The 24,204-nt window shown below is 46.3% G+C and overlaps 1 protein-coding gene across 1 annotated transcript in view; it reads right to left on the bottom strand.

Annotated features, from left to right (window-relative positions):
• The window catches only part of LOC138488341 (uncharacterized), a 230,897-nt gene that overhangs the window by 33,830 nt on the left and 172,863 nt on the right, over nucleotides 1–24,204 (bottom strand). The gene's annotated exons all lie outside the window — the stretch shown is intronic.

Here is a 24,204-nt window from a genome sequence, read left to right as displayed (position 1 = left end):
ACTATAAGAAAACACGTCCATGCTGGCTTTGCCCGTATATGCCAGGATACCCACATACGAACATATTTCTGTTGCCTTTTCCCTTAATGCCATTAAAAAATGGCTTGCCACAGTAAGAAAACATATTCTTACTGGCTGGCCAAATGTACCCATCGCCCATGTTGGAACATTCATCATGTTGGCTTCGCCCTTAATGCTAGTAAAAAGATATATCACAAAAACATGTACTTGGTGGCTGAAATGCAGACCCCAATGTAGGAACACTCATCATGTTGGCGTCGCCCTCAATACGAGTACAAAATGTCCTTGCTAGCTACACAAACGCCCCTGCACCCCAAAGTAAGAACACACATCAGGTTGGCGTTGCCCTTGATGTGAGCAGAAAATGCCATGTCACAGTAAGACAGTGTCCGAACTGCCTGCCTCTATGTTGTACCCTTCCACCCACCTCAACCCCTTCACCACGTAAGAACACTCATCAAGTTTCCTTTGCCCTAAAATTCCAGTAAAACATACCATGCTATTGTAAGAAAATGTCCATGCTTCCTTCAACAATGGCCGTCAGCATCTCACGCACACACACAAACACACGCATGCACTTAAGCCCATTCACCCACTATTCACACACTCATATAGCTTCTCTCTCAATCATTCACACATGCACCTAAAAGATTCACATTACATTCTCATTCACACACGCGATGCCCTCATACCCATAATTCACGCTGCACTCTCATTCATAGGCACACTTACACTGTAAGTGTGCAAATAAACGTACAGACCTCCACAAACACGAATACATACACACATACATATGCATCCTTGCTCTGAACTGAAATTAACACTGCCTCCTCAGCTGCTTACAAGGCCTCCGGATCACACACTCCATGCAGACAGGGGAGCTTACTGGGACCTGATATGGACAGTCGAGATGGAACACCACCATCTAACCAGCCAAGGAGACCTAAATATGTGGGGAACTGGATGAGCCCCCTCCCACCTCCAGCACACAATTGGGCCTGCAGTAACCCAGTCTTCATCCACCACAATGGGCCTTGCATGCTGGGTTGCTTGAGTGGGTGGGAATTTACAGATTTTGCGAGAGCCTTGCCTGCTCAGGCCCTACCCAGTCTATACCCTGGGCTTCTCTTGAGATCTTTAGGCATCCTACTAAATGGTGCATCAAGATTGTCAAACCTCTTAATCAGTGATAAATAATACTCTATTAGAAAGAATCGGTCAACATGACAAATATGACGCAGTTAAAACCAAACAAGTCACCCCAAGAGCTAGACTGTAGAATAGAGAGCATAGTCAGGGACTATGACTTTCAGGCAGACAGTTACGTTATTAACAGAGAGTCAGAGTCTCTGTCTGTCTGTCTGTCTGTCTGTCTGTCTGTCTCTCTCTCTCTCTCTCTCTCTCTCTCTCTCTCGACAAGGACACTAAATGAAGGGGATGAGAAATCATTTTTAGTACTGAAAAAATCCTAAGAAAACCAGAAGTTGTGGAGGGACCAAAGAAAAACGTGAGAGGAACAGAGGTTGTTGAGAGATCTAATAGACTTGCGAGAGGTCCACATGTTGTGGAAAGACCTAAGATATCCCCAGGTCATGGAACAACCTAAAAGACTTGAGAGAACTAAAGGTTTTGAAGAGACCTGAGAGAATCCTAATATTAATTCCAAGAGAACTAAAGGTTGTGGGGTGACCTGAAGAATTCATAGAGAAAGCAGAGGTCAGCGAAAGCCCTAACAGAACTTCAGGTCGTGGAGAGACATGGGAGAAATCAGAGTTCATAAAAAACGCTAAGAGACCAGTGCTGAGAAAGATCATCTGTGGGGAGACTTGAGAGAGTTGGGCTGAGAGTAGAACCTTGATGTGAAAGCTCAACATCATGAAGAACCTTGGGAGATGTTTACTTTGAAAGTAGACATCATAAAGAGCCCTAAAAGAATTGTGTTACAGTGACAAGTTGTGAAAGGGAAGCAAGAGAATTTCACGGCACACCAGGTGAAAACCAGGGGCCAGGAGGGGCCTAACTGTAGGGTAGCATAAACCTGACGCTGGGGTTGCTAATGAAAAGACGAAGAGCCCAGAAGAGAACACAAACTTTGACTAACCCCTGGTGGAATTTATCCACAGGAGCATCTGACGTTTGTTTTCTAGAAAAGGGTTTGAGTTTGAAAGTATAGGTTTCTGAACACTTCTTTTGGCCAAACTTTGAGAACTAAAGTTGCAGCCCAGATTTAGCCAGAAAGCTAAGGGACTCATAAATTATAGGTTTGAACTTTCATTTGTCTATAATCTTTGGACCTTAGCTATTAGGAGAGGTTGAGAGACTTACAAGAGCATGTTCAAGACGTTTTGTATTAAAAGACATCATCACCCCGAGATGCAGGAGCCCCTGGAGAATCCCACTTTAAGTTATTCCAGTTATTGTTTATCAAGTGTTTCCTTTTTCTTTCTAAAATTAAACATCCTTAGTACCTGTAAGTGTTCATCCAACCCAAAACCTTGTATTTCTAATATTAATAAAGATGCATAACCCAACTCTCAGAGGTCTTTATTTGTCAGCATTGCCATAGTGTGAAATAATTGTGAACTTGATAAAAAATAAACTGGAGATTTCTGAAGTTGATACATTAAAGCACATTTCTTTTAGTTTGTAATTATAATACTGCTTGAAGTTTGACTTGAAACATGGTAGTGGTTCAGTCAAAATTAAATGCAAAGTGAAGTAACACACTTTCAATGCATGAAGCCTCCAGAAATATAAACACTCAATGATTTAGGCACGAGTACAATACTACTGTGACATCAACATTTTTACCACAAAATGACTACAAAATGTATTGTTTGGTGTTACATTTACATTAGAAATTATGTCATGGTGCTGTGATTGTGGGTGCATTTTTCTTAACCGCATCACATGTGGATTTGCAATTTAGACACAAACATTCTCAATCTCTTGTGTTGATTAAGAGGAAAGCAATCAATACTGCTAGCTGGAAGCCTTTCCTTCAGAAATAAGCATAGCCGACATCTCTAGGCACCGTTTGTGTAGGCCTCCAGAGATTATATCAAACAAGAAAACTGTCTTTCTTCATTAAAGCCATGATTCCGTGCCCACACTTTGTATCCCTCACACCAAGGTAGCATGATAGTATAATCAATGAACACACCTGCTACAGAAATCTATGTATAACCTGCACGTGACCGTTTCATCCATATGCCCGATATATAAACAAGTAAAATTGAGTTAATTAAAATGAATATTTGATATATAATATAGCGTTAAAAGCTGTGAAAAAAGTTACATCAAATAATGTTTGGTTCGGTGATAGCTCATTAATTCTGATACTGAGACATTGAAATTGACCACTGTTAAACCTTTGTAATGGGTAAACACTTGGTATTGATAACATTGATGTAAAATGTCAAGACCTAAAAATGGGATGGTCCCTGATGAGGAAACCAATGCAGCATAACAGCTTTGATCAAACCAAAAACGGTGTTGCTTAAATCTGGGCCTGCACAATAAACAAACCAAATATTTTGCGTGTGCAGGATTTATCCAATATAGTTAAAGATAAATCAAGTAAACGTAGAGTGAATAAAACCTAACATTAACTTGGTGGTCTCTGTTTCTTACAGAATCTGATCTCTTAGAGTCAAAGCCAGGTCTGTGGCTCAGTGGACGAATACATCCACTAGAGGGATCTGCGTTTGACCTCATAGTCACAGACTTGAATCTTAGCGCATCCACTCCACCCTGTATCGTTTCGAGGTTGATAAAATGAGTACCATTAGGTTGGGTAACATGACACATCAGTTATCATTGCCAAGATTCCCCAGTGGGATAAACGTGCACTCTATGAATATAACTGTTATCTTACGCAGGGCTGTTCTTGCCAAAACGCTGCTACATTTTAAATCCTTGCTCAATATCGTGATAACCCTGGTATACCGGTACTCTGCAAGCAGTTTGACATTACATTGAAAAATCAACACTGACATTGCTAGCCGAGAGACATTACTAGCTGATAGAGATGCTAGCTTCCCTGAGGATCATTACTATCAGGAAGTGAACCCTGGCACCAGATAATTTACTCCATTATGACACATTGTACTTATTTCCAAGTAAGGAACACCTTTTTGTTTGTAGCTAAATCCTCAGGTCCCCAGAAAGTTTTTCAACATTCTTCTCCTAATCAGAAGGGACGAGCGGCCTTCTGGGATTCCACGCTTGTAGAAAGGCAGAATACCTCGGGTCGAGTGGGAGACCCCTCACCCTAGTAGAATAGGTACTTGTACACCGTAGAATCATGTACCCCATGCTGATACGTTTTGCTCAGATTGTTCTGAGAACACAAACCTTTATAGTTGGAGATAAAGCCGCAAGTGCCCAGAGGCGTTAATCTCAACCTTCTCCTACCAAACAATAGTGCGAAGAGTCATAAAAGTCATATTTTTGAGTCGCAAGTCGCAGCCTCTGACAGAATATTAATTTGGGTTCTTAAATAGCACTTCAAGGATTTTCTCTCCAGTTTTTCCCTCCAGCTACTCAGCGCTGTAACAACAGGATTTCTTACCTCATTTTTAATAGTACTCAATTTATTGTTCTAGTGAGGCTACGTCAGCCCTGACACAGGATTGCTAAGTGCAGATTGCTGTCATGTCGTACGCCAGTTCTTTATTCTTGAGCTACCCACCTGTATTGTCCCAAAACTGAGTTTAGAAACCAGTACTTGGGGTTCAAGGTGTGCAATTTAGTCAGGAGCAAAACATGTCTACCACCCTGTGAGTCTGAGGAGTCCTAGCGAAAAGAAGGCTATTGACATTTCTGTAAATTACTGTCATACAGGGAATTTCGGACCCTGACATCCTGTCATGGTCTCTTACAATCACAGCGGTGTAGGTGCCCGCTACACTTTCTGGCACAAGAGCAGGGTAACAGTCTAGTGTTCTGCAAACGTCCCATCACTAGGATGACGCCTATCTTTGCAGATCTATCGCTGTCCGGCACATCGCAACTTCTTTGGTTGCAGGAACACTGTGTTCCCTTCTGTCGCTTTTCTTTTGAATCTACCTCCATCCTGGTTCTCCTAACCTGCCTTCCTGCCTTCAGCTTCCTCCTTCGCTTATCCAGACTCTCTCTTCCCGTCTCAGTTGGCCTCCTGTTACATCATTAACTGTCCTCTGCAGTCCAGCCTCTGTGTTCTTCCGCAGTCCTATCTTCTTACGGGCCTGCATTCTCTACAGTCCTGCCTCTGTATCCCTCTGCAACTCTGCCTTCTAGAGGGCTTCAGCTATTTGCAGCCCATCCTTGGCACGACTCTGCTTGTAATATTCTGCTGCGCTGACCAAGACCCTCTACCACCTTCGATCCTGTTCTGGATTATGCCCTTCACATCCCCAACATCAGTATCCTGACTTCATTTTGGGGTTTTCTTCCCCACAAGGAATTCCCCTTTCTTGGTTTTTCCTGGGCAGGTCCTCCTGATACCTGAATTAATACGGAAAACTGTCTGGCAGGATAGACCTTATATATTCACGTCAAGGCGCAAAGAACAGAGATGGGTAAGGGGATCTTCTGCTACGGCCATTAGTGTTGAAGCAGGTTCTGGCACGTCCTTCTTCAGGCAAATGCCTGAATGTTAATAGCAAGAGAATAATTTACTAGAATATACCACTAATTAGGTTAACAAAAGCATCTTCTTAAATAAAGAAATCAATGCCACACGTGCTCCACAAATGCGTTTCAGCCCCTGGAGATTTCTTTAAAATAAATTGTGTGTGGCAATGAAAAAACGGGAAAGAAAGGGGACTTCTTAGAATTATACACACATTTTGTATTTGTATTTGACGAACAGTGATGTTATTTTCGTTCATCAGAAGTTACTTACAGGAAAACATTTACAGATGGAGGTGGCATTCCCCCGATGGGTGCCTGTAAAATAGCACAAAGATGAGAACAAGTGGTAAGCCAGTTCATGCAGTAGTAAAAAAGTGGTACAGATATCAGGGACAAAACAAACAGAAAAACATATATAAAAAAACAGGTGACTTACAAAGGTAACATTAACCTAAGGTGGAAAGTGCTTCAAACTGAAGGGGAGTACTAATTAAATGTACACAACTACATTATTAAGCATCATGGGAGGGAGTGGTGGATTCAAGTAGAAGGGACGGGGGAGAAGGGAGGTGGAGCTCCCTCTTTAGCAAGTAAGTGAAGTTTAAGCCAAGCTTTGAAGAGATCCACAGAGAGCCTGGTTTGCTCGCAAATGCATACATACCATACTGTGGAAGATCTATACCGTCCATTGAAGAAAGCCCTGATGGAAAACCAACCTAAACTGTACCGCATGGTAGATTTTTTACCAAGCAAGCGTCTTGCCATTAATAGGGTCCCTCAGGTTGAAAAAATACACAAAACGCAACAAATGGTATATCTGTTTTTTTTAAGGCTGGTCAGAATAAATGGTAATTTTAGCATAAGACTTAAACTACCCCTGTTCAAAGTACAGGAGCTGGTATGCTCATTCCATAAATTTGGAATTTGAAAAGGAAACTGAGAAGAAAAAAAACTCTTCTTATAAGATCTACCGATCACCGCAGAAAATATGCGAAAAGAAGATGGTGGCAATGTCGATGATTATCGTGTGATTAAGTCATCATGCGATGCCCAAAAACTATGCGATAAACAGGGTAGTGCACACTAAACTGCAGACATGGGCAAACCTGCTATATTAGCGCAAATAATGCAGAGTAATGAATTGAAAAGCATAACTTTATGCAAGAATAAAGCAGCTTACTGGAAAACATGAAAATAGAAAAAAATAATAATAACTAAACCTACTTAAAAAAAAGTACTGAAAAACTGTCCGTCAAATCATAGTATAACTTTATGAACGTAAGATAAACCTATCGAGCAACAACCATGATGCCTATAAAACTGAAACATTGAAATCAAAACATAAAAATGTCACATGCCACTAGTATCAAAGACTTAAACGTACAGTGTCTGCTTTCAAAAAACGCAGAGCTATGCCATCAGTTCATATTTTCAACTTAACAAGAAAGTAAACAGCAACAATACAATAACTCAGCCCGTTTTTATGATCACCCAATAAAAACACACTTGTGTGCCAACTTATGCTAAATGTCTGTCAATAGCAGTGGACATATGACTATCTATAATGGTAAATATACAGGTATCAAAGATAAGGCAAACTTCATGTCTAATTAGTTCTTGGTGAAAAAGTCACCCATAGAGAAAAGGGAGCACCTCTCTTGTGAAATAGAATTCTTGATTGCCAGAGATCCACCTACTGCTCCAAACATGAGGACGCTCCAGCCTAGGCCGAATCCTTCAGGTGAGCAGACATCTGTTTGTTCACAATATAACTAGAGTGGTTTCCAAGAGAATTAGCATAAGTATGTTTTGGCCATCTTTTTGTGCTATCCATATAGGTCAGCTGGCATGATTGTGCTGAAACTACCTTAATATGACAAATAGTTTGGCCAAAACAAATTCTTGTATGCTTGTGTAACCTATAATCATATGAAACAAACAGCACTCATTGTTTATCTCATCTGGCACACGTGCACCTAACCTGGCTATCCAGTATGCTTCTCTCGGATTAAAAAGTTGTGCGATGCTATTATTCTGAGAACGTGGTTGAACGATTTCTAATATTTGAAATCTCATTTAGGGCATCTGATGTTTATGTTCAATTGAATGTCTAGTTACTGAGGATTTCATATTGCTGGTTCTGAGTTTAGAAGAATGTACATTTCATCATACCTTAGCCTTGCAGTTAGGGTAAACTGACCCGCATAGGCATGGCAATACATGCATGCTATAGATAGTGTTTGATGATTCACAGGTGGCATAATACCTCGTAATGATCTTGAATTGAATACTATTTTACCTGCAGTCGCGTAACTTGAATTAATGCAATTAAGATAGAAAACGATACCTGTAGTTCTCTTCCCTAAAAATGGTTGTCTTTTCCATATTTGAGCCAAATCTGTTCTCACTAAAATGCCTCTTAAATTCCTCCTCCATTGGTATGCGAGAACAGGTGGAGTTTGAAATAGTGTGCCACGTTTCTCATCGTGCCCGACCTACTTTCAATGCTTAGGGATAATCTTGCTGATGTTTTTACTATGCACAGAATATTTTGAAAGGCTCAACAGAGATGGTTGTCTTCTTTCAGGATGGGAAGTTGGGAGAAGTTGCCGTGATTGCTTGTATGCCTTTCCCATAGCTTCCTGGAGATCCTCACGCGAAGAACTAAGGGGCGTGAACTTCCCAAACTCAACATATAGTTGTTCAGAACATTCTTCCTCAATGTTAACTATATATTTAACTCTAAGAAATTGAAGGTGAGAGAAGCTTTTTGTATGTAATACGAGTGTGAAAGCTGAGGTGTTGTAGTAAATAATTGTGATCTGTAGATTTTCATTTAATTTTGGTGGTGAATTTAAAATAGTTAGTCCAGAAATTGACATCCAGAATGTGTACCCCTGGTTTGCCAATCACGGCTGTAAACTGAATGCAGCCATCAGTCTATTTAACATCACCTCAAAATGTCCTCTAGATCTTCGAAGAAGAGCTCCATAGTCCAAATATGTTGTTAATATATTGCCCCCACCATTTTAGATATGTATGCCAAACTGGGTGATATATGTGGTCAACCTCAAATTTTATGCATGAAGCAGCTAGCGTAAGTATCTGACACTTAAAGAAAAAATTGGCCCCAATATCTAAAGTATACATTTTGTGATATGGATTCTAGCAAGGACATCAGAACGTTTTTGGATGCACCAATGTGCTCGCCCTTCATTAATAGCCATTTCGGCACCTCTAAAACTATGTTATGTAGAATAGAGGTGTATGAACACTTCAGATCCATGGTAAATAATATGTCATTATGGTCCAATGTGAGAGATTCCAAAAGCTGCAGAAAATGCAATGAATCCATTGTGTAAGTGGAAGTCTTTTGAATTAAAAGTTTCAGAAAAGAATCAATGCAAGTACCTAGCGGATGCAGAACACTGTTAGTACCTGGAAGAATGTGTCTACCTTAAGGTGAAGTTGCATGTTTGGGAATCTAAGGGAGTGTACAGAAAATTGCAATACTAGGATTAAGCACCGATACAAAAGACTTGGTGCCTCATTACGAGTCCGACGATAACCGAGGCGGTAAAACCGCCTGGTTACTGCCGGACTCGTATTACCATTCCACCTCCGTGACTCCCGGAATTACCGGGGCATTACAACCCCGGTGTCCCGGGAATTCCGGAGGCGGAATGGTGTTAATCCCCATTCCCATTGAGTCCCATAGGACTCAATGGGGATGGGAATAAAGGAAACACCGGCACCATCTCGTGATGGTGCTGGTGTTTCCTCGTCCGCCTGCAGGCGGGTGGTGTTAAACCCGCCAGGTCAGACCTGGCGGGTTTGACGCCTCCATCCTGCAGGAGTTGTGATCGCCCGGCATGGAAACAACGGTGGCGGCGGGTTTCCCGCCACCGTTGTTTCCATACCGGGCGATTTATAATGAGGCCCTTGGTCTTGTCAATGACCCAAACTTGTGCTTCTGAAAAATCCAGTAACTATTTGAGATTAGAAACTATTTCCAGTGTAGGGGTGTGTTCTGATAGGGCCATATAGACGCCTCCGTCCCTGGGTTAGCGTTCACATACTCCATGATGGTCATTAGTGTTGAGTAGCACTAACACTCCCCCGTTATTGGCTGGCCTAATGGAAATATCTGAATCTGCATAAAGAGATCTAGTCAGAGCTTCTTCTTGTCTGCTTAAATTACTGCTTAGGTCTTTTATGAGGCATTTTATTGTGAAAACAGCTGCTCACCTGAATCCCATGGTTAACAGTGGCTGCTGATGAAGTTGGGAACTGGAGCGGCGCAAATGTATGTTTCTTAAATGAGGGAGCGACCGAGCTCAGCGAGGGAGTCCAATACAAACATGGGGAGTTTGTGGGGATTCTCCCCCTCAAGAAAATATTTTCAACAATGGGTTAAAAAAGGTGCATTTTACACCACTTTCTGTGAAAAACTGGGTAAGAAGCCACGCAGTTTGCAATCAATTTTGGATGGTAACACATGAAACGAGCCAATAGTTTGGGCGTTTACTGCTGTTCTATGCATTTTGCATTCATAGGCACCAGGGTGCAAGGAGGAGAGTGAAAAGTGTGAAAGGGGGATGCAATAAGGGGTGCAGGTGTGCAATAGAATGAGATGGCGAATAGAGCAAAGGAGAAAGCAGTTGACACAGGGTGCCATCGATGATGAGCAAGATGAAATATGAGCGATAAATAAAGCAAGTGTGTGAGAGGAAGGATAAGAGGGGAGAGGGCGTAAGATGGGTGGTGGGGAATAGAGGAGGTATGATGAGGTAGAGTGGGTGGGGGAAAGGGTAAAAGGTGGTTGGTGAGAGTAAAGTGAGAGGTAAGTAGTGTTGAGTAAGGAAAGAGGGGATAGGATGGCTGGTGGTAGAGGTGGGTAGGGAGGGTGGGGATACAGAGAGAGAGAAAAAGAGAGAGAGAGAAAGAGAGAAAAAAGAGAGAGAGCGAGAGAGAGAGAGAGAGAGAGAGAGAGAGAGAGAGTAGCCTGTGTGGATGGGGTAGAACGGGTGAGGGTAGCTGGGTGGGGGTAGAGAGAGTGGTGCTTGAGTGGGTGTAGAGAGAGTGGGTGTAAAGAGAGTGGTGGTTGTAAAGAGAGTGAGGGTAGGGTGGGTGGGGGAAGAGAGAGTGGGGGTAGGGTGGGTGGGGGAAGAGAGAGTGGGAGTAGAGAGTGGGGGTAGGGTGGATGGGTAGGGGTAGAGAGAGTGGGGGTAGGACGGGTGGGGTAGAGAGAGTGGGGGTAGACAGAGTGGGGTAGGGTGGGTAGGTATCTGTAGAGAGAGTGGGGCAAGGTGGGTGGCTATAGAAAGAGTGGGGCTAGGGTGGGTGGCCGCAGAAAGTGTGGGGGTAGGTTGGGGAGTAAAAATTAGGTTATGGTTGGGGTTAAAGAGTGGGGGTAGGGTGGGGGTAAGGTGGATGGGTAGGTGTAGAGAGAGTGGGGGTAGGACGGGTGGGGTAGAGAGAGTGGGGGTAGACAGAGTGGGGTAGGATGGGTAGGTATCTGTAGAGAGAGTGTGGCTAAGGTGGGTGGCTATAGAAAAAGTGGGGCTAGGGTGAGTGGCTGCAGAAAGTGTGGGGGTAGGTTGGGGAGTAAAAATGAGGGTATGGTTGGGGTTAAAAAGTGGGGGTAGGGTGGGTGGGGGTAAAGAGTGGGGGTAGGGTGGTTGGTGGTACAGAGATTGGGGGTAGGGTGGGTGTGTGGTGGAAGAGAGAGTGGGGGTAGGGTGGGTAGGGTAGAGAGTGGGGGTAGACCGAGTTGGGGCGGGGTGGGTGGCTGTAGAAAGAGAGAAAGAGAGAGAGAGAGAGAGAGAGAGAGAGAGAGAGAGAGAGAGAGAGAGAGAGAGAGAGAAGCCTGTGTGGATGGGGTAGAGCGGGTGAGGGGGGTAGGTGGGCGGGGGTAGAGAGAGTGGTGCTTGGGTGGGTGTAGAGAGAGTTGGTGTAAAGAGAGTGGTGGTTGTAAAGAGAGTGAGGGTAGGGTGGGTGGGGGAAGAGAGTGGGGGTAGGGTGGGTGTAGATAGAGTGGGGGTAGGGTGGGTGGCTATAGAAAGAGTGGGGGTAGGTTGGGGAGTAGAAATGAGGGTATGGTTGGGGTTAAAGAGTGGGGGTAGGATGGGTGGGGGTAAAGAGTGGGGGTAGGGTGGTGGGGTAGAGAGAGTGGGGGTATGGTGTGGGGGAAGAGTGTGGGGGTAGAGTGGGTGGGGGTAGGGTGGTTGGTGGTACAGAGATTGGGGTAGGGTGGGTGTGTGGTGGAAGAGAGAGTGGGGGTAGGGTGGGTAGGGCAGAGAGTGGGGGTAAACCGAGTTGGGGTAGGGTGGGTATCTGTAGAGATAGTGGGGCTAGGGTGGGTGGCTGTAGAAAGCTCTCATCTCAAAGTGGGAAAACCCACAGAACAGGTTACCATGCCATGTTCTTTCTGGAGAGGAGCGGCTGCTACCTTTTTTGAAAGCGTGGGGGTAGGTTGGTGGGTAAAGAGTGAGGGTATGGTTTGGGTTAAAGAGTGGGGTTAGGATGGGTGGGGGTAGAGAGTGGGGGTAGGGTGGGTCAGGGTAGAGTGAGTGGGATAGGGTGGGTGGGGGTAGAGAGTGTGTGTAGGGTACAAAGAGTGGAGTGGGGGTAGAGAGGATGGGTTTTGAGAAAGTGGGGTCGGGTGGGTGTGGTAGAGTGTGCTGCAGGTGGCTGGCAAGTCTCCCTCCATGGCTTTAGAGTGCACCAGGTGCTGCTAAAAATAGAGATAGTCGGATAGTTGAAGCCGCGCATGAAGAGAAAGGAAGAGAGAGAGAGCAAACATTTGTATCTCAGCCCTGGGGCCCCTCCACTTGCACCTGGGCTACCTCCTTCCACAAAAGAGTGGTGCTGTGCATGCCCGCACCCCACATTGCAGAGTTGTTTTAAAAATTCATTTTGGAGCTGCCTCCAAAGCCATTCATCTTCCATAAATATCTAGAAAGGCCTGAAAAGTTGGCAGCTATTTGAAAGCAGGATTTGCATTCATGTATTGGGGTGGGGCCGATGAGGTCAATTGGTGAGGGGCTTGCTTAAGCAGACACTGCAGGAAGGCCACATGCACTGTTTTCAAACGTTCCGAGAGGCTGCAGATATTCACACCCACCCAACGCTGCCCTTTGGGGGCAACGGGCAGGTTTCAGATGGCAAGACGGGCAGCAAAGGGTTAATGAGGCGTGCCCGCCACTAACTCGGATCTGAGAGGAATTGCAGACTCTCTTGCACATTTTAGCAAAAAAGGTGGCTGTCCACCCCTGATAGGACTCGAACCCATGCCCTTTGTGTTAGCATTGCCTGCGCCTTCCCCCCTAGGCTGGCAATGCCATCCCGAAGAAAGCACCATCCCACACTACAGACCGGTCAGGCACTTAATTCCCATGAGAGCGCCTGGGATAGACTAGCCTTTTTTCCATATATTTCCCGATTCCCTATCTGCTGCATTTACATTTTGAGAAAAGCCTGGATTTCCCCACATTGTTTCCATTGGGGCCCCAGGGCACCATGGCATCTGTGCGTGTTTCAGGCACCCAATTCCTCAGTATGAGTAAGCAGAAGGCCTGACCAGATGTAGCTTGGGTATGAGGCGCATACCAATGTCTTCAGCTTTCATATCCGAGATCTCGTCTGCACCCACCTCTGTGGCGTGTCCTGTCCCCAGTCAAAAAGCAACGGTGGGACCACATTTGGAAAACGGGCTTCCTTGCATTGCAAACCATGCTGCAAGAAGTTAAAGGTCAGAGGAAAGAAGGTCACCCTTAAAGACCATTATTGCCGAAGACGTCGAGTTATATGCATTAAGTACCTCAGCCAAGGCTAGGGAAAAGACGGAGACTATGCAATTACAATCGGGGTTAATTAAAAACAAACAAAACAAAAATACGTACCTTACCCGACTGAAAATATATTCATTTGTTCTCCATTGTGCCACCTCGCTGTCACAAGCCTGAAGGAAGGCTTGAACCCTGTGCCCTGCTATTGGTAGACAAACGCACTAACCATATCAGGGACGCACTGGATATAAAGAAGGAAACATGGGATTAAATGACAGGCGGTCCCACACCCAGGGACAGTAACCAAATTATTAACAATTGGAGGCTGCTCGCATTCCGCATTAAGCCCCAAAACAACCAAAAGATGCTGTACAAATGTATAAACGGTCCCAGACCTAGGGACCGTCATGCAAGCCCTGAATTTCCACTGCAAGGGCGTGGCCGGCACCATGAAAGAAAGAAAACAGTCCATCGCTTAAACATAGTCCGACAGGATTTGAATAAGTTAAATAAATACATTGATTTTGCTTTTACTTTGGTAGCGCGCGCATCTCCCCAGCAGCAGGCCAGCAGACATGGGCGAGAGGGTGAAGGCTCAGCTGGTGCTTCAGCCATTTCATAGCCAAGCGTTGGCATATTGCCATGCCAATGCCATACACTGCTCCCGCATTCCCCTTTACAGTTGATTTACATTAGTACCTTTTTCTGGCAATATTTTTGTGGTTACACCACCAAAATGTGCCAAAACCAACCACAGATTCAAGTAACCAATAATGCACAGATCAATTTTCCAATGTATTTTCATTATGCCTTTGCCCACAACATATGCCAGTATATAAAACATGTTCATTCTGGCTGTGCCCATATATGTCCATGCATGCTGCACCAATATATGCCAGTATTACCATATAAGGACTCCCAGCCTGTAAATAATTCCATGCCACAGAAAGAAAGTATATCCAGTCTGGCTATACCAAGATAAGCCATTGTACCAAGTAATCACACTTATGTTTGCTTTTACCCTTGATGTAAAGTACACAAATGCCATGGCACGCAACAAAGATATGGCTAGACTGGAGCTGCCAATGTAAGCCAGTCTAGCAACATAATACTGAGCTTGTTTGCTTTACCCTTGATGTCAAGTAAAAAGTAACAAATTCCATGCCACAGTATGAAAGTAAATGCACAGTGAGACCATAGGCAAAGCCAGTCACGTAATAGTACTTATTTTTGCTTTACTCTTGATGTACAAAATGGCATACCACATTAAGAAAGGAAATGTAGACTGGGACTAACAATGTAGGCCAGTCTAGCCACGTAATAACACTTATGTTTGCTTTTCCCTTTATACCAATAAAAAATGCTATGCCACATTAAGAAAGTATATGCAGAATGACACTAGCAGTGCCAGTCTGAAAATATTTTCTTAATATGGCATGGCATTTTTACTTGGCATCCAGGGTAAAGCAAACATAAGAGTTATTATGTGGTTAGACTGACCTACATTCAATGAAGGCCAGACTAGCAACATTATAATGTATGAAGCACACCTCCAACAATTGATTCTGCGCCACACTTATGAAAGCATAATTTGGCAAAATGCGTCTTTAAAAGTCAGAAACATGGTTTGAAAAAAAGAATCACATTTATGCTCCAGGCAACATTAGAATATAACATCTTTATGTTCAATGACAATTTCTATCACCAACGACAAGGTGTGGCAATGGGTGTTAAATATGCCCCTGCACTCGCTAACCTATTCATGGGGAAGCTAGAAGACAAGACAATCTATACAGACTTCCAATACACAGAGCACATGGTTTTATGGGCTCAGTATATTGATGATGTGCTTCTGATCTGGAAAGGGGAAATTGAAGCTTTTGAGGAATTTAACAATCATTTGAATCAGAATGTATTTGGATTCGAATTCACATCACATACGAGTAAGACGCAAATAGATTTTCTGGAACTAACGATTTATGTAGAAAACAATCAATTACATACCAAGACCTTCCGAAAACCTACAGAGGTCAATTCAACTCTATTTGCCACCAGCTGTCACCAACAACGTATTAAGAATAACATACAGGTTGGTGAATTCATCCGTGCTCGCAGAAACTGCAAAGAACAAGAACAATTTGACAAACAATGTAATCTACTTTCCTCGCTATTTAGAGCAAGGGGTTATCTTCCTAAGTACATCAAAAAAGCACAAGCAAAAGCTACTCTGTTATCACAAGCTCAAACATTGACAGACCAACCGAGTAAAGGTTTCCCTCAACCAGAAGGAGCGCTTTTGCAATCAAAAGAATTTTGAAACACAACTGGCACATACTTGTTAAGACGGATTTCTGAACTCTGTCCTGGTGGCGCAGAAGTTCAGAAGGCCAACCTAATTACTTGGAACAGGGTAACCTCTGGACAAGCCAGACCAATCAAGGTAGCGATCGCGGCGGTCAAGACTAGGTCTCAAGAGGGGTGAGGGTGACTGAAAGCCCGCAATGAGCACACAAAGCAAGAGCGCTTACAAACTACTCCAAACAGTTGGTATATCAAAAATAGATACCCATTTATTTTAAGGCCTTTAAAATAATGACTGTAGCGAGAAAATCACAATATCACAATATTAAACCAACACATACCATATCAACACAATATATATACAAATACACAGTCGCAAGCGTTTAAAGCACGAAATATGTAGTCCACCTGCCAGGGAAGGAAAACAGGCAGTGCGATAATGCTTTCGACTCAGTTCGCCTTCATAGGCACCTAACTAGATGGAAGTCCGAGCCCTGCGAAGAGTGGAGCCTTGTGCTCAAAGTACCTGCCACGCCGGTGCCAACGGGCAAAAGGGGAAGCTCTTCGGAGGAAGTCAGGCAGTTCGGGTTAGTGCACAGCAGAAGGAGAACAGGTTCCGCAACTCAAGCGCAGCCTCCACAGCGGGCAGAAGCAGAGCGCGAGCGCGGCAAAAGGGTGCTGTTTTTACACAGCAGGGAAAAGCAATGGGATACTGCAGGAGGGCGACCAGATCCTAGATATACTACTCACCGGTCCCCGAAGCAAGCAGACCCAGGCTCCTCCACGATAGTTTCAGCAGCTGGCAGGTTCAGAAGAGCAGGGAACGCTTTGTAGTCGTGTAGAGCAAAAAGACGTCCCAATCGACGAAACCGGCACAGTTTTGTTGCCGCACAGGACAACGGAGCGGCGTGTGTATTCGAGCCAAATGAACCCTCCTCCCTTCAGACCTGGGAACGCCAAGCGTACGAAGCGTGGGAGAGGGACAAGGACTCGCAATACAACACAACCTGGCGGCGGTTGCAGAGCCAAACTCCTTTGTAAGCTGGTCAGTCAACTGGATGGCCCAGAGACGCTTCCGAAGGCTTACTTGGCAGGAGATGGTTGAAGATGCCGGGAATAGCTGTTCCTGCTATTCCAAAGGTCGAAGCACCAGTACAGGCCTTCTGGTTCGATCAAAGGGAGGACAGGGGCTCTCCGGACGACAGCAGTGCAAAGGAGGATTCCTTCAGCGGGTCACCAGCGATTCCTCGGTCCAGCCTCGTAGTTGCAGGATACTTGGCTCCTGTATTCCTTTGTTCGTGAGAACTCAGGAGATCGACATGGTAGTGGTGTTTCCAGCCCCCTCTTATCCACGGTTCCCTTCGCGCCAAAACGGAGGGGAGCCAATGGGAGATCCGCTCATCAAAACACATACCATACGTGGACCAATCACGGACCACGGTGGTCCCAGGCATTCACACCACCCTAGACTCTCTGGCACCCAGGATGTGTATTGGGACCAGACATCCCAGCCCACACCCTGGAGGCACACAAACGACATGTAGAAGCCCGCGAAAGCAACCACGTTTCGCGGGAAAGTACATGCCCAAATAAGGAAGGTCCCGGGTCGCCGGACCTGGGGAAGGTGAAGGGAGCAAGACGGACAGTGGACAGGACAAAGGAGCCTCGCGGCCTGGCCATTTTGGGAGCCAGGCCACCATTTTGGGTTCAGTGCAAAAACGTGCTCAGAACGCCAAAAGGAGCTCAAAATAAACAATACGATCGCTGCCACCATTCCAGTCCCTGAATGACTTGCACCGATCAAATACATTCCTAAAAGAGTATCTAGGGCCTGTAGAAGGCTAGAGACCCAAGAGAGCTGTAACTTAGCTTACAGTGCCCTCTTGTGTCGTGTTGCACTAAAGCTGCGACACGATAAAAGAAACTACGGGAAACCACGTTCCCCGGTACTGACTGTCTTAAGGGCATGTCAGTTTCCCCGTAAGAAAGGAGCGAAAGCCCAGAGAAGTGCGGCAGAAGGCTGTACTTCTCTGGCAAAGTCAAGAACAAGGTTAAAAACAATAGCAAAAAGTTTAGGGGTTGCCACATGGAAGGAAAATTCCCTACAATTACGAAATCTTTCCTAACACTCGCCCCTCCCAGACTATGGACAGGGGGAACTAATCCACCCCTGGATGAGTCTCTTGTTCAGGTCGGTTAAACATTCTGGACAACCCATCAGCATTGCTATGTTGGACACCTGGTCTATGCTCAATAGTGAAGTCGAAGCCTTGAAGACTTATGGACCACCTAAGCAACTTTGGATTCTCCCCCTTCATGTTCATTAGCCACTTTAACGGCTTATGGTCAGTCTGCACAGTGAAGTGGGTCCCATAGAGGTAGGGCCTCAGCTTCCTTAGGGTCCACACAACAGAGAAATATTCTTTCTCTACCGTGGACCATCTGAGCTCTCTGTCCTTAAGCTGGCGACTAATAAAACCGATAGGGTGTTCCTTACCCTTCTCATCTACTTGTGATAGTACAGCTCCTATCCCAGTGTCAGAGGCATCCGTCTGCATGATAAAAGGTCTTTGATAATCAGGGGCCCTGAGCACAGGGGCCTGGCACAAGGAGTCTTTTAAGCCATTGAAGGCCTTCTCACACTCGTCGGTCCAAGTTACCTTCTTGGGTTTCTTCGGAGTTGTGAGGGCAGTCAGAGGAGCAGCTATGGTACCATAGTCTGCCACAAAATTGCGGTAATACCCCGTGAGTCCTAAAAAGGCTCTCACTTGGGTTTGCGTAGTGGGGGTAGGCCAGTCTTGTACTGCTTGTACCTGACTGAGTAGAGGCTGTCTCCTCCCTCCACCTACTTCATGTCCAAGGTAAACCACTGAGCCTTGTCCATTTTGGTGAGGGGCCACTCGGACACCCTCAAAAGAGCTATCTGAAGGACGGCTTGGGAACAGGTCGGGGAGAGGTTCAGACTCCTCTCCCGCAACGTCTGAAGCCAGTAGCAGTGCTGCGATTTCGACGCTTGGGCCGAAAGCCTTCAGCCTATTCACGTGAAACACTTTTGGAGCCTGTCCAGGCCTTCCAAGGTCCACTGAATAGTTAACCTCACCCAGGGGCTCCACCACTGGGCAAGGGCCTGACCATTTGTCCTGTAAAGCTCGAGGCCTTATGAGATTCATGATCAGGACTTGCTGACCAAGTGTAAAGTTGATGAGGGAAGCTTTCTGGTCGTACCAATGTTTCACCAGCGCTTGCCCTGCCTTCAATTTATCACTAGCCAAGCCCATCAGAAGTACCATCCGTTTTCTGAGCCCTAGCACATAATCAACTACATTGGTAGTAACAGGGGGAGTGGGCATCTCCCATCCCTCTTTGACGATGGCTAAGGGTCCCCGTACGGGATGACCGAACAGAAGTTCGAAGGGGCTGAAGCCAACACCCTCCTGTGGTACCTCTCGGTAGGCAAACAGTAAGCATGAAACCAGAAGATCCCATTTTCTTCTCTGAGGCTCCTCCAGAGCCCCAATCATGCTCTTTAACGTCCTGTTAAAACGCCCCCCCAGACCATTGGCCTGGGGGTGGTATGCAGAAGAGAACCTGTAGGTGACCCTACATTCTATCCACATAGCCTGCCTATACTTCGACATAAAGTTGCTGCCATCATCCGGCACAACTTCTTTAGGGAAGCCAACCCTAGTAAACATGCCGAGTAAAGCTTCTGCAACTGGCTTGGCAGTTACAGTTGTAAATGGGACGGCCTCAGGATACCGGGTTGCATGGTCGACCAGCACCAGGATAAACCTATTGCCTGAGGATGTTTGCGGGTCAAGGGGACCAACCATGTCGATCCCTACCCTTTCAAATGGTACCCCCACTACTGGGAGCGGTACCAACGGAGCCTGGATTGTCGCGCCAACCTTACCAGACAACTGGCAGGCGGCACAACTCCTGCAGTGACTTTCTACTTGCTCCCCCATCTTGGGCCAGTAGAAGTGCATGGATAACCTTTGCTTGGTCTTCCTCATACCGAGGTGACCAGCAAGGGGAACTTCATGCGCCAACTGCAGGAGGAAGGGCCTAACAGCAAGGGGAACCACCAACCTCCTATGGTCTCCTTCTGTAGACTCTGTGGGCTCACTATACAGGAGTCCACCTTCCCAATAAATCCTATGCTTCCCAGGAGGTTCACCCTCAAGCTGGGAGCAGGCCTGTCTCCTTAGGCCTTCCAGAGATGGGCACTCACGTTGGCCTTTACTGAATTCGTCCCTATCAGGACCTCCTTCAACTAACAAGTCTTTTAGTTCAGGATGATCGTTGGGGTCGAATACTTCAGGCATCGCCACCTCCTCGTCAGGCCCGGGCGATTGACCAACTTCCTCCACCGCAGTGGTAGGCGAGCTCGGGGGAATATTCTCTTTCCCTCGTTTTGACTTGTAGACTCCTTTCGCCTTGGGTTGCCCCTTCGGCTGGGGCGGCGTATTGGACTTGGCCAATGCTGCCCGTGCTTGAGACCGTGTGTAGGGTCGTTAGGCAGTGTCTCCTACGAGCCCTAAAGCTCTGAGATCATTACCTAATAAGACCTTTCCCGGGACGTTTCTCTGAATGCTCACTGGAATCCTGACTGCTGTACCATTTAAAGTTAGATTAACAGGGATCACGGGAAACATACGGAGGGGGCCGTCAGCCAACTTAGTGGGCATCAGAGTAGCTCTGGCAACTTCCTCTGAGTCTACCAAGGTAGAATCCACTACAGTTCGACTGCACCCACTATCCCTAAGAGCTGGAGTATCCACTCCATTGATCAGCACACTGTCTTTAAAGTAGTGCTTGGTAGTATCCGGAATCCTAGCATACGCCTCTGCGACTTTAGGCTCCCAGGAACCCAGGGACACTAAAACTACCTCAGCCTCTATTCCGCTGGGAAATGAGTCCGAGGAGAAGGATGCTCCTGTAATCTCTTCTTCCTCGTAGGAGGAGAAGGCCAGATTAGCGGAGTGGACCCCCAAAGGTCTAACCTTACAACGGGGATCCCCCTTCACATGGTCAGTTGCTCCACAAGAAAAACAAGCCCCAGTGGGTCTGTTTACGTAGGGAGGCTTATTGTAACCAGAGTTCTGTTTCGGAGGCGCACCTCCACTACCCTGTGAGTTCTCTTGTGTCGTACCCTTGTTTTTCTTTTTGTGGCCCTTTTGGGAAGAAGATTTAGCAGATTCCCCACCCTCCATATCTTTGGACTTTTTCCCCTCCTCCTGCTTACCAGGATGAGTTTTGTCCTTATGGGACACTCGATGTGACACCCATAAGTCTGCTGCAATGGCCAGCTTCTTAGGATCTATCTCCTTCGAATCGGCCAAATGCTGCTTAAGCTCCGGGGAAGAAGAAGCAAAAATGTGTTCCAGCATGACAAGATTTATCATGCCGTCGAAGGTAGAAACCTTATAGCCTTCGACCCAGCCAGTTAAGTTTTTCAAAGACTCAGCGACATAAGATACCCAAGTACCACCTTCCTTTTTCTTATACTCTCGAAAACGCTTTAAATATTGGGCCGGAGTCTTCCCAAACTTTAAAATGAGAGTCTGCTTTAACATTGCGAAATCAGCCCGCTCAGCCTTCGACATTTCCATAATGGCACTACAGCCAGAATGGGGCAGTCTACTGAGCAACCACGCAATCTTATCAGCATTGTCAACTTTCTGGACCTCGCATGCATACTCAAACGCATTCAGCCAGTCCATAATGTCATTCCCCTCTTCATACACACTGAGCAGATCTTTTGGAAACCGTGGATGAGAGGAGGCCCCAGACCCATGTCCAGGACCCTTGGATCCATTTGCAACCTGAAGCTTGGCCAGTTCCAACTGGTGATCCCTGTCTTTTTGTTTTTCTGCCTGTTCGATTTTTAGTTTGGCTATGCTGAATTCAAGCTCCTGCTGCCTAAACCGCAGCTCTTGCTTCTTGAATTCAAGCATAGCCTCCCCATCAGCACTGGCAGAGGAAACATTAGACAGCTCGTCCTCCCTGTCCTCGTGGTCGCGGTGGAACAGTGCGGCGGCAGAACCGTCGGTTCTACCAGTGAGAGCAGCCCCACCACCTTCCGCACTGTCCTCAGAAGTAATAGCGTCAAGCTGCGCTTCTTGCCACGCCACGATTCTTTGGATCATTTCCAATTTAGTGCCTTGAGAGGAAACACCTCTCTCCGCACACATCTTTTTCAGCGTTTCTGATTTGGAAGCATTTAAAGTTAACAACGTACTTGTTTCCATACTGTTTGATAGGACTATGGCCTTTTTAAAGTTATACTATAACAATTCACTACGTGTACTGTTTGGAATAACCTGAAATGCCTTAGTTCGAGCGCAACACTGGATACCTTCAGTCGTATCCCACCGCTGTACACCAATTTGTTAAGACGGATTTCTGAACTCTGTCCTGGTGGCGCAGAAGTTCAGAAGGCCAACCTAATTACTTGGAACAGGGTAACCTCTGGACAAGCCAGACCAATCAAGGTAGCGATCGCGGCGGTCAAGACTAGGTCTCAAGAGGGGTGAGGGTGACTGAAAGCCCGCAATGAACACACAAAGCAAGAGCGCTTACAAACTACTCCAAACAGTTGGTATATCAAAAATAGATACACATTTATTTTAAGGCCTTTAAAATAATGACCGTAGCGAGAAAATCACAATATCACAATATTAAACCAACACATACCATATCAACACAATATATATACAAATACACAGTCGCAAGCGTTTAAAGCACGAAATATGTAGTCCACCTGCCAGGGAAGGAAAACAGGCAGTGCGATAATGCTTTCGACTCAGTTCGCCTTCATAGGCACCTAACTAGATGGAAGTCCGAGCCCTGCGAAGAGTGGAGCCTTGTGCTCAAAGTACCTGCCACGCCGGTGCCAACGGGCAAAAGGGGAAGCTCTTCGGAGGAAGTCAGGCAGTTCGGGTTAGTGCACAGCAGAAGGAGAACAGGTTCCGCAACTCAAGCGCAGCCTCCACAGCGGGCAGAAGCAGAGCGCGAGCGCGGCAAAAGGGTGCTGTTTTTACACAGCAGGGAAAAGCAATGGGATACTGCAGGAGGGCGACCAGATCCTAGATATACTACTCACCGGTCCCCGAAGCAAGCAGACCCAGGCTCCTCCACGATAGTTTCAGCAGCTGGCAGGTTCAGAAGAGCAGGGAACGCTTTGTAGTCGTGTAGAGCAAAAAGACGTCCCAATCGACGAAACCGGCACAGTTTTGTTGCCGCACAGGACAACGGAGCGGCCGTGTGTATTCGAGCCAAATGAACCCTCCTCCCTTCAGACCTGGGAACGCCAAGCGTACGAAGCATGGGAGAGGGACAAGGACTCGCAATACAACACAACCTGGCGGCGGTTGCAGAGCCAAACTCCTTTGTAAGCTGGTCAGTCAACTGGATGGCCCAGAGACGCTTCCGAAGGCTTACTTGGCAGGAGATGGTTGAAGATGCCGGGAATAGCTGTTCCTGCTATTCCAAAGGTCGAAGCACCAGTACAGGCCTTCTGGTTCGATCAAAGGGAGGACAGGGGCTCTCCGGACGACAGCAGTGCAAAGGAGGATTCCTTCAGCGGGTCACCAGCGATTCCTCGGTCCAGCCTCGTAGTTGCAGGATACTTGGCTCCTGTATTCCTTTGTTCGTGAGAACTCAGGAGATCGACATGGTAGTGGTGTTTCCAGCCCCCTCTTATCCACGGTTCCCTTCGCGCCAAAACGGAGGGGAGCCAATGGGAGATCCGCTCATCAAAACACATACCATACGTGGACCAATCACGGACCACGGTGGTCCCAGGCATTCACACCACCCTAGACTCTCTGGCACCCAGGATGTGTATTGGGACCAGACATCCCAGCCCACACCCTGGAGGCACACAAACGACATGTAGAAGCCCGCGAAAGCAACCACGTTTCGCGGGAAAGTACATGCCCAAATAAGGAAGGTCCCGGGTCGCCGGACCTGGGGAAGGTGAAGGGAGCAAGACGGACAGTGGACAGGACAAAGGAGCCTCGCGGCCTGGCCATTTTGGGAGCCAGGCCACCATTTTGGGTTCAGTGCAAAAACGTGCTCAGAACGCCAAAAGGAGCTCAAAATAAACAATACGATCGCTGCCACCATTCCAGTCCCTGAATGACTTGCACCGATCAAATACATTCCTAAAAGAGTATCTAGGGCCTGTAGAAGGCTAGAGACCCAAGAGAGCTGTAACTTAGCTTACAGTGCCCTCTTGTGCCGTGTTGCACTAAAGCTGCGACACGATAAAAGAAACTACGGGAAACCACGTTCCCCGGTACTGACTGTCTTAAGGGCATGTCAGTTTCCCCGTAAGAAAGGAGCGAAAGCCCGGAGAAGTGCGGCAGAAGGCTGTACTTCTCTGGCAAAGTCAAGAACAAGGTTAAAAACAATAGCAAAAAGTTTAGGGGTTGCCACATGGAAGGAAAATTCCCTACAATTACGAAAT

Source organism: Ambystoma mexicanum, chromosome 9 (assembly GCF_040938575.1).
Source record: "Ambystoma mexicanum isolate Mex_15411 chromosome 9, UKY_AmexF1_1, whole genome shotgun sequence".
In the NCBI taxonomy this organism is placed as follows: domain Eukaryota; kingdom Metazoa; phylum Chordata; class Amphibia; order Caudata; family Ambystomatidae; genus Ambystoma; species Ambystoma mexicanum.
The sequence above is the reverse complement of the archived record's forward strand: the minus strand, read 5'-3'. Positions and strand labels throughout refer to the sequence as shown.